Source organism: Acinonyx jubatus, chromosome C2, assembly GCF_027475565.1.
Source record: "Acinonyx jubatus isolate Ajub_Pintada_27869175 chromosome C2, VMU_Ajub_asm_v1.0, whole genome shotgun sequence".
Lineage (NCBI taxonomy): Eukaryota > Metazoa > Chordata > Mammalia > Carnivora > Felidae > Acinonyx > Acinonyx jubatus.
In genome coordinates, this window is record NC_069384.1 from 69,726,859 (window position 1) to 69,742,553 (window position 15,695).

At 40.9% G+C, this 15,695-nt stretch overlaps 1 long non-coding RNA gene across 2 annotated transcripts in view; it reads right to left on the minus strand.

Annotated features, from left to right (window-relative positions):
- Positions 1 to 4,770: 4,770 nt before the first annotated feature.
- The window catches only part of LOC128315204 (uncharacterized), a 30,894-nt gene continuing 19,969 nt past the window's right edge, over positions 4,771 to 15,695 (minus strand). For both annotated transcript variants that reach the window (XR_008297710.1, XR_008297709.1), the window contains 3 exons: positions 15,417 to 15,490; positions 8,039 to 8,112; positions 4,771 to 5,007 (listed from right to left, as the gene is read on the minus strand). This is a non-coding gene — a long non-coding RNA (uncharacterized LOC128315204). The remainder of the gene's footprint in view (positions 5,008 to 8,038; positions 8,113 to 15,416; positions 15,491 to 15,695) is intronic.

Here is a 15,695-nt window from a genome sequence, read left to right on the forward strand (position 1 = left end):
GCCAGAGAAGTGTGCAGCATATTGGGAAAGTTCCCATCTTTTTTGTTTTTTAATGTTTTGGTTGTTTTACAAGACAACATCAGTTATTTGGAAGTTCCATTTATACCAAATACCATAGTCCCCAAGATGCCAGATAGTGGAGTCATTACAGAAAAGAGAAATAAAAATCTTTGAGCAGAATTTAGTTGCTGTAAAACCTTTATTACCTATGGCACACATTGTTGTAAGAAACATTGTTACTATCAGTCTTTTATTTTAAATGTTTATTTATTTTGAGAGAGTGAGAAAGCGCCTGTGTGTGGCAAGTGGGGGAGGGTCAGAGAGAGAGAGAGAAAAAGAGAGAGAGAGACAGAATCCCAAGCACACTCTGCACTGTCAGCACAGAGCCCAAAGCAAGGGCTCAATCTCACAAAACACTTGATCCCGCCTGACCTGAGCTGAAATCAAGAGTTGGACACTTAACCAACTGAACCACCCACCCAAGCACCCTTTTTTTTTTAACTATCAGTCTTCAACATTGCATAGGTTGTAGAATCTCAGAAAATAGGGATAATGGCATCAAACTCTGGATACAGGTAACCTGTGCTTTTTCAAAGTTCATGTTATACCTCTTCACTTTTATGAAAGGCCTACATTAGTACCTGTTTTCAGTGATGGAAAGAAATCCCAAGAGAATTTTCACTTTTACCAAAAAAAAAAAAAAAAAAAAAAGGATTTTTTACCAAAATGTTCAGCATTTGTTCTGCAGGAAGATGTCATAGAGGCAGCATGCACCCGGAGCAGTGAGGGTGACCCCCCCCCCCAAGCTCCTTCTCCGGGAACCACACTCAGCCTCTCAGTATCTAGCTGTCACAGTTCCGAACTGTGTCATCTGTGAGCATCTCTCTGTGCTTTATCTTGATTTATCCTGCATATTCATTAGCAAGCTGTGTCCTAAGGTTTCAGAAAAGCCTAAGAGAAGTCATGTTAGGGGTCTGGAAATGCTCAAACATTTTTTCATATGCATTCACGGTAATTGTTTCTTTGCTGCATGCCATTTCAGCTTACATCAGTTTTCAAAGGAATGCTCTACTTTCAGATAGTGGGGGAAACTATATGTAATAAAATAACATTAAATGTACTGAAAACATGCATGGAGTATGGATTTTAATATTAATTCAAATGTTGGGGCACCTCGGTGGCTCACTCAGTTAAGTGTCCAACTTCAGCTCAGGTCATGATCTCACAGGCCGTGAGTTTGAGCCCCGCATCAGGCTCTGTGCTGACAGCTCAGAGCCTGGAGGCTGCTTCAGATTCTGTGTCTCCCTCTCTCTCTGCCCCTCCCCCACTCATGCTCTGTCTCTGTCTCTGTCAAAAATAAATAAACATTAAAATTTTTTTAATATTAATGCAAATGTTTACTATTTACATTATAGCTACTTCACACTTCATACAGATATGTACCCCCACAAACCCCACCCTCTGTCAGTATACACTAGTTTACCAAGGGACCAAAAGCCTCTTAGGCCACAGATAGACATTTTACCTCATTTCTGACCTCTTCCTGGGCAGAGAGAAGAGAATCATGTCATGTGGAGCAAAGACATTAGAATTTGAGACTACCTCTCAAATAATGAAACAAAAGGTAATGTCCCTAGGTCAAGGAGCAGCCCTCACTGTTTTCAGCCCCTCAAAGATGTTTTCTGAGTGACTACTATGTGTCAGACAATGTGCTGAGTGTTAGTGGCATTCGTTTCCTTGAGAAATCCGTACTTTTTTTTTTTTTATTCATTAACCAAATTGCTACTGAATGTCTGGTACTATACTTAAAACCAGAAATACTACGGTAAATAAGATACTCTTCCTCCCCAAAAGGACTTGCAGTCTTCAGTTGGAGTACAAGATATGAAGAAGCCACTTTGCTTCAGGGGATGCATTCTGAGACGGGGTAAGCAGGGGATCCCAGACCCACCAGCTTCCCCAAGGTGACATTTATGCTAGACCTGAAAGGGGGTGAGGTGGGGGTGCTGGTGGAGCTCAGAAAAGAGGAAGCAGATGGCAGTACAAAGTCCTAGAGCCAGAGAGAACTCAGTGAATTCAGGGACCGGCCAGTTATTCAGAATGAATGAGTGCAGGAAGTGGTAGAGAGAAAGAGAGACTGCACTAGTGGAAAGCACCAGTAAGCTCCGAAGTGCCTCGAAGGCCAAGCCACGGCATCTGCCCTTTGTCCTGAGAGCAGGTTTCCCCAGAGTGTGGCTGGGTGGTAAGCAACAGAAGTTTAGATGGTACACAAACCAGCATTTTTTATTTGGGCAGTTAATGGATTTAATATACATTAGAAAAATATATAACCCATTGATCTGATATATTATTTCTCTTAGGTTACCACTTGAGATGAGGCTGAGTGAGAAAAAGTAATTCAATTTGTAAACAAAAATATTAAATGCATTATTATATGATAGTTGGTACACTAGCAACCATAAGCGACTGGTGTTTGGGGAAAACAGTCTAAGACCAACAGAGTTCCATGGAAAGATTTCATGCAGGGAAGTAACCTGACACGACTTCCAAGTTGGGAAGAAGACTGGTTGTAGAGAATGCAAGAGTAGCGTTTGTAGAACTTCCAGTTAAAGTCCAGATTCTGAAACCAAGTTTAAAGTTGTCCATCAACTGATGAATGCATAAAGAAGATGTGGTTTATATATACAATGGAATACTACTTAGCAATGAGAAAGAATGAAATCTGGCCATTTGTAGCCATGTGGATAAAACTGGAGAGCATTATGCTAAGTGAAATAAGCCAGGCAGAGAAAGACAGATACCATATGTTTTCACTCATATGTGGATCCTGAGAAACTTAACAGAAGACCAGGGGGGAGGGGAAGGGGGAGTGGAAAGTTACAGAGAGGAAAGGAGGCAAACCATAAGAGACTCTTAAATACTGAGAACAAACTGAGGGTTGATGGGGCATGGGGCAGTTGTAAGGGGCAGGGATTTTTCAGTTTAACATAATGGGATAGAATAAAGAATACCAGACGGCATCGCATATAACACAATGCACATAGACCGACAAAGTGTCATTCAACTAGTATGTACCAAACACGTATTGTATGCAAGGTGCAGTCCTAGGCACTGAGAATACAGTTGGTGAACACGACAGACAATGTCCTTGATCTCACAAGGTTGACATGTTGCTGAGGAAAGGACACAACAAGGGAGTAACCAAGTACGTACATAAGACGCTTTAAGAGGTGGTAAACTTTTAAAGGCAATACATCCAAGGGGAGAAATGTAAGCTCCATACAGGCTGTCTCTCACTGCTGTGTCCCAAGAATAGGAACAGTGCCTGGAACATAGTAGCTGCTCAAAAAGTATTCTTTGAATGAACGAACAAGAGATGTGGTTGGCTCAACTTAAGGAGTAACAATAGAAATTAAGAGAAACAGATGGGTTCAAGTTATATTTAAGAGATAAAATACGCGGGCTTAGTGTGCAAAATAGATTTAAGGGCTGAGAGATAAAAAGAAGAGGAACAATTTCTCAATAGCCTATTCTAAACATAGCAACCAGACTGACCATGGGATTTCTGCACTCAAACCCTCCCACGGCTTCCTATGGTACTCAGAGAAAAACCCCACATCCTTACAATGGCAATAAGGCTGTACATGATCTGGGCTGGGTATCTCACTGACCTCATTTCTAATCATCTCCCCCTCGTTCTCTCTATTCCAGCCACACTGGCCACCTTGCTGTTCCTCAAAGCCCCAGTTAAATTCCCAGCCAAAGCCTTTGAACTAGCTGTCCTCTCTTCCTGAAATGCTCTTTTCCCCAGTACTCACATAGCACAGTCCTCATACCTGCAGGTGTCTCCTTCTTTGTGAGACCTACTCTGACCACCCCATCTAATACCACGAATTCACTCTCCATGAAATTCATTGCTCTGCCTGCTCAGTTTCCCCCAATAGCATTTATTGTGATATATATCTCACTCTAACACGGTACATAATTTATTTATTATCTTCATTGTCTGTCTCCCCACAAGATTGTAAACTCTCCTAGAGCCTACAACACTGCTTGGCACACTGTAGGTGCCCCATAAATACTTGTTAAATAGGGGCGCCTGGGTGGCTCAGTCGGTTAAGCGGTCGACTTTGGCTCAAGTCATGATCTCACGGTTTGTGGGTTTGAGCCCTGCATTGGGCTCTGTGCTGACAGCTCAGAGCCTGGAGCTGGCTTTGGATTCTGTGTCTCCTGATCTCTCTCTGCCCCTCCCCCACTTGTGCTCTATTTCTCAAAAATAAATAAACAGTTAAAAAAAGTTTCTTTAAATATTTGTTAAATAAAGAAATGAAAGATGACTCTTAGTTTTCTGGTTTGACCAACTGCAACCATCTGGTTTGACCAACCATCAGGTGGCTCACTGAGGCAGGAAACATAGGAAGTTGAGGGCTTTGGTGGGAAACAACAAGTTCTGTTTGGGACATGCTGAGTCTGAGTGTCTTTGAGACCAACACCTAGGTGAGAAAGACCTTTACACAGTTGCATTTATGGGTCTGCTGCTTAAAAGAGGGTCACTGGATTATAAATTTGAGGATCACTTGATTATGGATGGCATATGAATGGGTGTCACGGGCAAGAAAATGTATGTAGAGAAGAAGAGAAGAACTTTGAGAAACAGTAGGAGGTAAGAGAGCATAGTCAGAAGAACCCAGGGAGCAGAGATAAAGAGGAAACAGGGAGGAAAACCAGGGGTTGTAAAAGTCCATGGGAAAGTAGTTTTAAGAAGGAAGATAAATAAGTTATCTATAGCTGTGGAACAATTACCCCAAAATTTAGTGGCTGAAAACAATTCCTGTTTAACATCTCACTCTTCCTGTGGGTCACGAAGAGTTTTAGGATATCTTACAAGTCTGCAATAAGGTGTTAGCCAAGGCTGTGGGCTCATCTGAAGGCCTGATTGGAAAGTGATCCCCTTCCAAACTGTTAGCAAACTGTTCCAATTGTTGGCAGGGTTCAGTTTTCCGAGAGCTGTTAGGATGAAGGCCACACACAGACCCTCCTAAGGTACCTTGCAACCTGGGAGTTTGCTTCAACAGAGCAAATGAACAAGAAGATTCAGAGGAAAAGTGCAAGCAAGTCTTTCATAACTTAACCTCAAAAGTGCCACATCATCATCCCATCTCACTTTTGTCTGACTCTCTTCATTAGAACAAAGTTTCCAGGCTCAGTCTACACACCAGGGGAGAGGATTATAAAAGGGAGTGAATACCGGGAGGTGGAGATCACTAGGATCCATTTTTGAAACTGCCTCCCATAGAAGATGTGTCTGCAGTGTTAGGTGTCGAAGAGTATCAAGTATCCAGAAGATTTGGCAATAAGGAGGACCCATTTGTTTTTTCAGAAAGAACTGGCTTAGGGGACTGTGGAAGCAAAGTCCAGACCATACTACACTGAGAAGTGAGTTTGAATGGAAGAAGTAGAGAGAGCCATCCTAAACAATTATTTCAAGATGCTTAGATATGAAGAAAAGGATAGAGATAGGGTGGCTGAAGGAAGGAATGGAGTCAAAGCCGGATGACAGGCTTTTTAAAAACTGAAGGAGATTTGAACATATTTAAATGTTTTGGGGCAGGCATGAGTAGAAAGGATAGGATTGTGGTCAGAGACAAATCATGCAGATGGCTCGATAAGGGATGGAGAAGGCCAGTAGTAAGTCCAAGAGAAGATGGTAAGGACTGAATAACCACCTTCTCTTCTTCTTTTACATCTTCTTTTATTAAGCCCTTACTTGCACAGTCTTATTGTATTGAGTGCTTTACCTATATTATCTCATTTAATTCAGCTCTCAAAGGTAAGACCTTTATCACCATTATATAGACCAAGAAACAGTCTTGGAGAAAATAAGGAACTCACCTAAGGTCACACGATACATAAGAAGAGTAAAATTTTAGATCAACCTGTAGGCCAATGGGTCTCAAAGTGCAGCCCCAGACCAGCAGTAACAGCTGACAGGAACTTATTAGAAATGCAAATGAGCAGGTCCTACCCCAGACCTAGTGAATCTGAAACTCTGAGGGTAGAGCCTCAGTAACTTGTGTTTGAACACACTCACCCTCCAGATAACTCTGAAGTTTGAGCAGCAAGCACTGTCCAGGGTGATACTGCCTCTCAAGGTCCAAACTGGGGCAGATGACAGAATTATTTAGAAAGTTAAGGGAGAGTAACAGGGTGCAGAAACCCAGGATGTCGTCTGGGATTCTAGCTTGGGTGACTGACAGAGAAATCACCAGAAGAAGAAGGAGGTATGGTAGAGAAAGATAGTGAATTTAGTTTTGGACAAGATGGATTCTGAAGTTCTTTTAGGCAAACAGGTGGGACTATCTAGTAGACAAATATGTGTCAGGTGGTTGAAGGACAGGCCATGACAGAGACAAGTCTGTCCCTAACATTTGCAGGGCCTGAGACAAGAGTACAAGTTACCATACAACATAGAACTAAATATTAAAGAGTTATAAATCAAACTAACTTACTGTAAAAATACTGTCTCCATTTACCTTGATACACATATCTACATAATGATGAAAATTTTAAATTATGCATAAAGCAATGGCTTTGATATGACTGAACACTGGCAAAATGACAAAGACACCTTGGGAGTTCTCTTGATGGGTTGGCAGTTGGATGAGTCACAAAATATACACATAATGCATGAATTGCTGTTTATTTACTCCATGAAATTTATTTTTTCATGCCTTCATTTCAGCAAAATTTTCAGTAATGTTATAATGAAGATTTTCACATAATTTGTATTCAGTGGATAACAGTGATTCAAAGTGCTAACAAAATAAATGTAACTACTAAAAGTACACAAAATTTTAAATAAATTGTCATGAAAAATATAAATCAAAGAAATGTAAGGATTCAAAAATTATCTTTCATGTAAGTTTTTCAAAGTTATTTTCTTCTAAACTATTCAAAACTGTTATAATTAAAAAGCAAAATACAAATTATAATTAGTATCAACCATTTAAATCAAAACTATTTAAATTTGAAAGCTTTAATTTTCTGACAATTTAAATCTTACTGAATATTGTTATTAAGATAGAATTATTCTCAACTCTAGCGATGTTCAGATTTTAGTTACCTTTTGCTGCATGACAAAGTACCTCAAAACTTAGTGGTTAAAAATAATGATCCATTAATTTCTTATTCTATGTGTTGGCTGCCGGTTCCACCAGTCTCCCTTGGGCTCATTCATGAGACTGTAGTCATGGGGTGGCTCAGTGGGAGCTAGGAGGTCTAAGATGACCTCATTCACATGTCTGGGGCCTTTGAGGGAATAGCTAGGAGGTTAGGATCTCTCTCTCTCTCTCTACATGGTTTTCTCATCATTCAGTAGTCTGAATGAATGTGGCTTCCTTGCATTATGGCTGGATCCTAGCAGGAAAGCAGAAAGCTGCTAGGCCTAAGGCTCAGCCCCTGAAATGACTCAGCCACTTCTGTCCCAATCTACTGGTCAAGGCAAGTGATAAAGTCATCCCAGATTCAAATGGAGAGAAATAGACCCTACTTTTTTTTTTTTTTAACTAGGCTCCATGCCCAACATGGGGCTTGAACTCATAACCCTGAGACCAAGAGTCATATGCTCCACTGACTGAGCCAGCCTGGTGCCCCAATCTCTAGTTCTTGATGGGAGAAATGGCATGAGTGGACAGGGATGGGAAGAATTATTGACAGCTGTCTTTGCAAACAATTTACCACAAGCCATCTGGTTGGTTATTTCCATAGCTTCACTTATGTATGCCTAGACCTTACCATACACACAAATTTAAAATAATCCTATTAACTAGTTTGTATGATTAACAATAATATTGTTTAATATAGTATAATGTTCCTCCATCACTCTGTGCAACTATTGTGAATACCAAGAGAATTACAGTTTAGAATGTGAAAAGAAGCAAGAAAATGATGTTCAGCACTACTGGGAAACACTTTGTTATGCAATAATCTATTACACAGTCTAAGAAGGAGTTGACAAGTTAATTGTCTAAATACTTACTCTGCTCAAATCCTCTCTGAACTCAGAAGCAGTATCCATCTCCAATGTCAGAAACATAAATTTGGAGGCAGTTGCTTTTTTTTGGGGGGGGGGGGGACACAGGGCAAGAGATGAGGAGAAGTATTTCCCCAGGGACCTGAACAGCACTAGTTGGTATAGGGGATGTTTCAACACATGGGTCACGTTGTACCTGTACTGGATCCTGAATGACAGTGGTGCCTAGGTAGTCCTCAATCAACTTACACTGTGTATGTTTGCATGTGCAGGGACCTCAAAAGTACACAATCTACGGTGGCACCCTCTTATCTAATGGAGGTACTGGGGAGATGTCATTGGATAGGGGGTAACATGAGAGTGAAGGAGAGATAATCCAGGGAGAGTGGGTAGGAGTGAGAAGAGTAGTGGGCTAAAACGGTGAAACTCTGGGGAATAAACACACTGTTTACAGAATAGATGGGCTGAAATATCCACCAAGAGAGGAAGTAATTAAAGAAATTCTGGCATGTTCATTCTATGAATACTAAGAACTCCTTTCTCTCATTGTCTCTGTCTCTCTGTCTTTGTCTCTGTCTCTCTCTGTATATATAGTGTCCATATATGCATGGATTGATAACTAAAGTAAAACATAAAATAAAAATAACCAGCAAGGTGTAGAACAATAAGTATAACATGATTTATATTACATTTATATCACACACACACACACATGACTACATAAAAAAAGGACTGAGAAGCAAATACTGCTTCTAGTTTGCTAGAGCTTGGAGGTGCGAAGGCAAATTTTCACATTTTATTCAGCAACTTAGAATAATTTGTTGCCTCTGAACCTGAGTTTTCTTTTATGTAAAACAGAGATAATAGTCACCTTACAGAGTTATTTTTTTAAACTATTGAGGAAATAAATAATTGAGATAAAATTCACTCACCACAAAATTCACCCTTTTAAAGTGTATAATTCAGTTTTTTGGTGCATTCACAAAGTTGTGCAACCATCACCACTTCTAATCCAGAATGTTTCATCACCCCATACAGAAAGCCCTATACGCATTAGCAGTCATTCCCCTCTACCCCTTCCTTCCAATCCCCAGGGACCACTAATCTGCTTTCTGCCTCTACGAATTTGGCTATTCCAGCTGGACATTTCATATAAGTGGAATCATATAATATTTTCAAGGCTCATCCATGTTATAACATGTAACAGTACTTTATTCCTTTTTATGGCTAAATAATAGTCCATGGGATGAGTGTATCACAATTTGTTTATCCATTCATCAGTTGGCAGACTTTTGGGTTGTTCCCATATTTTTGCTACTATTAATATTGTTGCTATGAACATTCCTGTACAAGTTTTTGTTGTGGACATGTGTTCTCATTTCTCTTGGTTATACATCTAAGAATCAAATTGCTGAGTCATGGGGAGCTTGGGTGGTTCAGTTGGTTAAGTGTCATGATTTCAGCTCATGTCATGATCTTGTGGTTCATGGGCACGAGCCCCACATCAGATTCTGTGATGACAGCTCAGAGCCTGGAGCCTGCTTCCGATTCTGTGTCTCCCTCTCTCTCTGCCCCCACCCTTTGCTTCACTGTGTCTTTCAAAAATGAATAAACATTAAAAATTTTTTTTGATTTGAAAAAAATTGCTGAGTCATATGTTAACTCTATGTTTAACTTTTTGAGGAATTGTCAAATTCTTTTCTACAGCAGCAGCACTATTTTACATTCCCATCAACAATGTATGAAGGCTCCAATTGTTCCATATCTTTGTCAACATTTGGTGTAGCCATCCTAGTGGGTATGATGATATGGTATCTCATTGTGGTTTTAATTTGCATGTCCTTGACAACTAATAATGTTGAGCATCTTTTCACATGCTTATTTTCCACTTGCATATCTTCTTTGAAGAAATGTGTGTTTCCTTTGCCCATTTTAAAATCAGAGTATTTGTGGGGTGGCTGGGTGGCTCAGTCAGTTAGGTGTCTTTGACTCAGGTCATGATCTCACAGTTGGTGGGTTTGAGCTCCACATAGGGCTCTGTGCTGACAGCTCAGAGCCTGGAGCCTGCTTCAGATTCTGTGTCTCCCTCTCTCTGCCCCTCCCCTGCTCGTGCTCTCTTTCTCTCTCTCTCTCAAAATAATAAATTAACATTAAAAAAAATTAAAATTGGAGTATTTGTCTTTTTATTGTTGCAGGGTAAGGGTTCTTTATATATACTAGATATTAATCCTTTATCAGATATGTGACTTGCAAATATCTTCCATTCAGTGGATTGTCTTTTTACTTTCTTGATAGTGCTATTTGAAGCGCAAAAGCTTTTAATTTTGATGAAATCCAAATTATCTATTTTTTTGAATTGCTTGTGCTTTTGGTGTGATAGTTTTAAAAACATTGCCTAATATAAGGTCACAAGAATTTACACCTATGTTTTTGAAGAGTTTTAGCTATAAAACTATATGTTTTAGCTCTTACATTTGGGTTGTTGATCCATTTTGAGTTAATTTTTATATATGGTGATAGGCCACAGAGTTCTTCTGTGGTCACATCTTCTTTTTGAGAAAAAACATAATCACCCAGGTTGATTACTCACCTTATCCACCATCTTTAGTAACTGCTAGTTGTTTCCAAAAGATGAAGACTTGGCATAAGTAGAGATTTCAAAGCAGAGGCGGTTCTCAAAGGCAGCCTCAGCACCAACCTAGATAGTGGGGCACTTCTGGCCCAAGCATAAACCTTCCCAGGATGACTGCATAGGAAGGAAACCATGCATTTTGACATAAATATTTGTCATGAAACTTCAGTTTCATCTTGGTGTTCCTATGTTCATCTCCATATGTATTTCATCATATGAGCTTTAGGTAGAATTAATTACCTTTTGAGGATTTACTACTGCCTAAATTCTTCACTTAAGTCTAAGCCCCAGCTACCAAAACATGCCAGATATCTTCTCTGAATCTTCAACATTCCCAGGGGCTCCACACAGGACTCTCTTTGGGACAGTCTCACTGAAATCTCAGTGTTTTCAATGGGGAGTTGGGATGGGGTAGGGGAAACTTTGCCACCAGGGTACATTTGGCCATGTCTGGAGATATTTTTGGCTGTTACAACTGAGGGGGTACTACTGGCAGCTAGTGGGTAGAGACCAGGGATACTGCTAAACATCCTACAATGCACAGAACAGCCCTCCAAAACAAAACCGCATCCAGATGTCAGTTGTGCCAAGGCTGAGAAGTCCTAACTAGACATATGAGAGTTGATTATGCTGACATGTTGGACTAGGGCAGGAAGATGTGATGGTTCTGGAATTAGATGTACCTGGGTTCAAACTTCAGCTCTTGAGCTCCTCTTAGCACCTCTATGGACTTGAGCAAGTTTCTTAACCTCTTTGAGCCTTAGTTTCTTCATCTAATAACCCTCTAACCATATATATGTGTGTGTGTGTGTGTGTGTGTGTGTGTGTATGTATATGTATATGTATATATATACATATATATACATGTCAAGGACATGTGTATATATACATGTATATATACATATATATGTATATATACATACATATATACAAAATGTATAGCATAGTGGCTGGCACATATTAAATACTCAAATATTAGCTCACATGAACATAAGTGACAATAATATCTTAATAAAAATACCTTAGGGCTTCTTTAAAGTCAGGTTTAGTGAGTTAATTTAGATAGAGTGAAATCATCCTTTTTAAATGTACAGTTCAGTGAGTTTTGACAAATCTGCGCAACTGTGTAACCACACACAATCAGGGTATCGGTTTCATCATGCCCCAGCTTCCCCCATACCCTTTGGTAGAAAAATCCCCACCACGTTGATCTACTTTCTGTCCCTGTCATTGTTTTGGCCTTTTCAAAGTGTCATGTAAATGGAATCGCAGAGCATGTAGCCTTTGAGTCTGGCTTCTTTACTTTCATAATGCTTTTGCAATTTCACTATGATTTGCATGCATCAGTAGCTTTGCTCCTTTTTATTGCTGAGTAGTATTCCATAGTTGATATGTACGACAGTCTGTTCATTTACCAGTTCACAAAATTTGGTTGTTTCCAGTTGTTGGGCTATTAAGAATAAAGCCGTTTTAAAAATTAGCATAAAGGGCTTTGCGCGGACACATGCTTTTGTTTCTCTTGGAATGAACAAGTTTAACACCAGGAGCGCGATTTCTGGGTACTATGGTGAATGCATGTTTAACTTTGTAAGAAACCGCCAAACTGCTTTCCAAAGTGACTGTACCATTGTAGCATCGTTGACCTACACCCTCTACAACCTAGCTAGAGCCTGGTGTTGTCAGATTTTTGTTTTGTTTTGTAATTTAATCTCTGTCATCCTAGAAAGTAGGTGGTGGGTGGTATCGTGGTTTTAATTTGCATTTTTCCTAATAACTAGTGATGTTGAGTTCCTTTGTTTTGATTTCATTTTACCACATACGGACCATTTTGGATCCTTTAAACCTCACAACAACTATATTAGGTAGGTAGAAACAAAACAGCATGTCCATACTGACAAGAATACTGCTTTCTCTCCACCCCACCATCTCCAAAGTGACTGCTTCCTCATTTCCCATAAGAAAAGAAACGTCTGGTTTTGGATACTCTCTGGCAACCTCGAGCTGTGGCCAATCTGCGTCATTCTTACTGTGTAATTAGAGGCTAGGTGCCCACGTGTCTCATTTTTAGGATCCTGTGGGCTACATTTGGCCCAGATTAGGTTATACTTTAGGCATTTTGCTGCATATCTCTTCTTTCTCCCTCAATGTTCCTTTCCTCAGAAGGCGCTTCAAAGAACAAACAGATCTGGGTAGGAGTGAATGAGGAGTCTTGCTCTCTGAGGATGGTGGGGTGATAGAGACCTCCACCGGGCGCTCTCTCTAAGCAGGAAAGCAAAGAAAACCCAAACCCACCAGCTCACGACGACGCAGAGTCCTGCCTTCAAGCCCAGCAACAGCGAGAGCTGCTCCACATACTAAAATCATCGGTTCACAGGGATTCTGCCTATGTCACCAAGTGGACATCAGCCTGCCCACAGTGTCTGTATTTTCCTCTGCCTCCTTCGCACATAGACCCCGTCACCCCCTCCAGTTTTCCTTGCCCTCCTAGTTATGGTTTACCAGAGAAAATGTAAGATCCGTTGTTAAATTTGAATTTCAGGTAAACAATAAATAATTTTTGGCACAAGTATATCCCATGTGATATTTGAAGCCTTCCTTCACCGCCAGTATTGGAGAAGTTAGCTTATTTTTATTAAGGAAATCAAGCTCTTACTTGGGGAGAAAGAAAAGAACCTATTTGATTTTTAAACCTATGTTTGTTTCTGTTTTGTATTTTCCCCAGGCACAGGGTATATAAACAACTACTTATTTTCCCCAGCCCTGCATCAGTCATGACACTTCAGAAGCATAAAGCACCAGAGCTAGGTGGCAGTGACCTACCTTTCAGTAACAATTCCTGTAAGAAACAGAAAAGCAAAGCTGCTTCTGGGCTGGCTTTGGGTATAGTCAGATGAAAAACTGACTAGCCCTCCTGTTAGCCTCAGCATGGCTAGGAAGGAGGCGAGCCAACCTCTCTTAAAAGGTCACTTAAATTCATTTCAGGAATCAGCTTGATGTAAATTTAACATTAAACTTTTTCAGTTATTGCACTATTCCCACACTCACCAATAGCAAGCCTCCCCTGTAGAGAGGGCACAAGCCAATTCAAGTGCTCCATTATCTCACACAGGTGAACAGGAAAATAAATGCAAAATATAAATAAAAGTGAATGCAGTAAGCATTGCTTGTAAAATACGAGAGAAAAAAATGTATTGACTCCTTCCTATGCCCAAGTTCCCTATGAGCATCGCCCAAACGCATCTAGTTTTACTTAACATATTTATGAGTTGTGTGTTCCACAACTCTGGATAGGTTAGGAATTTCTCCAACTCTAGTGGAGTAGCTTGGATTTGAATTAGGATCAGTGTGATTCTCGAAATGGGTCTCCCTACTAATCTACACAAGTCTGGTGCCGTAATTACTCAGGGGGAAAGAAAGAGAAACTTCCTAGTAAAAATGTTCAGTAGTGTTATAGGAATTATAGTCAATCAGCCCCAGAGCACAAGGCCTATGATTCCATCAAGTAAGCAGGGCCCATCTAGGCAGCTTTGACAGTGATGAGAAGGATGGGTTCCAGGTGCCCCAGCCGTGGACTGTTTCAGAGGCAGTACTGGGGCTCCAGTGGAGTGTCAGGACTGGGTGTGGGTGTCCAAAAATCATTGACACAGAGGAATAAAACTATCTTATAATTTCCAGAGACCAGAGCGGGAGGAAATGAGAGCCCAGCAGGCAGGAAAATCCAATCACGTTTCTAGCCACCATGAGGTACTGTGACTCTGAGGTAATGTCTGGGCCAGCCATGGCTTGCTTCGGGACTGAGACCTGTGTCCTCAGGTGTGAATGCCAACAATAACAAGAGTTAACACTCACAGAGCTCTTTCCAGGTGCTAGGCTCTCTGCACTGAACATCTATAAACCATTTAATCCTCACCACAACCCTTTGAGAGAAATCATCTTATTGTCTTCCTTTCCTCTGTGAGGAAACTGAGGCAGAGAGAGGTTAAGTAACTTTTCCAAGACCCCACAGTATAAAGTGGCAGAGCTGGGATTCAAAGAGGACAGTCTGGCTCCAGAGTCTGTGCTCTTAACCATCCCACCATACTGCTGTGTGCTCAGTATCTGCACCTGTCCAGGAGGCAGACCCAGGCAGTGCTAGTAAGGTCTGAAGAAAGGGTTGAAATTATGAGCTGGAATCAGCTTACTAAAGGAGGGGAAAATCAATGGAGAAGGGCCACAGTTAGACAGAGGGAGAGTGGGAAGCTGCTGAGATACACAAAGAAAGAACAATCAGAGGGGTGGGGAGGGAATCAGGCTTGTGCAATGGCAGGGGAGCAGAAGGAGGAGAAAGCTCCAGAAAGAAAGGGCATCTACAGTGCCCAGTGCTGCAGAGAAATCTAGAAGAGTAGGGGCTGAGAAATGGACATTGGAATTGGCAATTTGAAGCAGCTTGCATTGATAAGATTTGGTTATTCTGTAAGAAAACAGATTTGGCTTCAATAATAAGGCCAAAACAATAGTGTGAAGTGTATTTCCTCTCACACAACCGTCCAGCATAAACACTTCAGGACTAATATGGCCATGCTATCTTATTGGGGACCCATGCTCCTTCTGTCTTGTCTTGTTCTGCCCTCTTGAGCCTAAGGTTTCTATCTCAGATCTAAAATTACTAGTTCATGTCATCCCTCCACAGGATGAAGATAAAAAGGAAAAGTGGATGGCATGCCCCATCCTTTAAAGGGAATACCCAGAAGTCACATACATGGAAACACCTACCTGCACGGGAACCTGGAAAATGCCACTGTTGGCTGGGCAGTCTGGTACTCAGCTAAAACTGATGGGTTCCATTTCTAAAGGAATAAAAAGATCAACAGACATTGGGACACAACTCTCTGTCATAGAGGTCATTGGTCATTTTTGCAGTTAGTTTCATCCAGGGGCTGTAGGGAGTTTGCAGGGAGAGGATGGAGTGCACAGAGAGGAGGAAGTACCATGTGAGAAGGCTGGTGCTCACTGGAAATGGAGGAAATGATGGTATTTGGAGGAAGAGCAGAA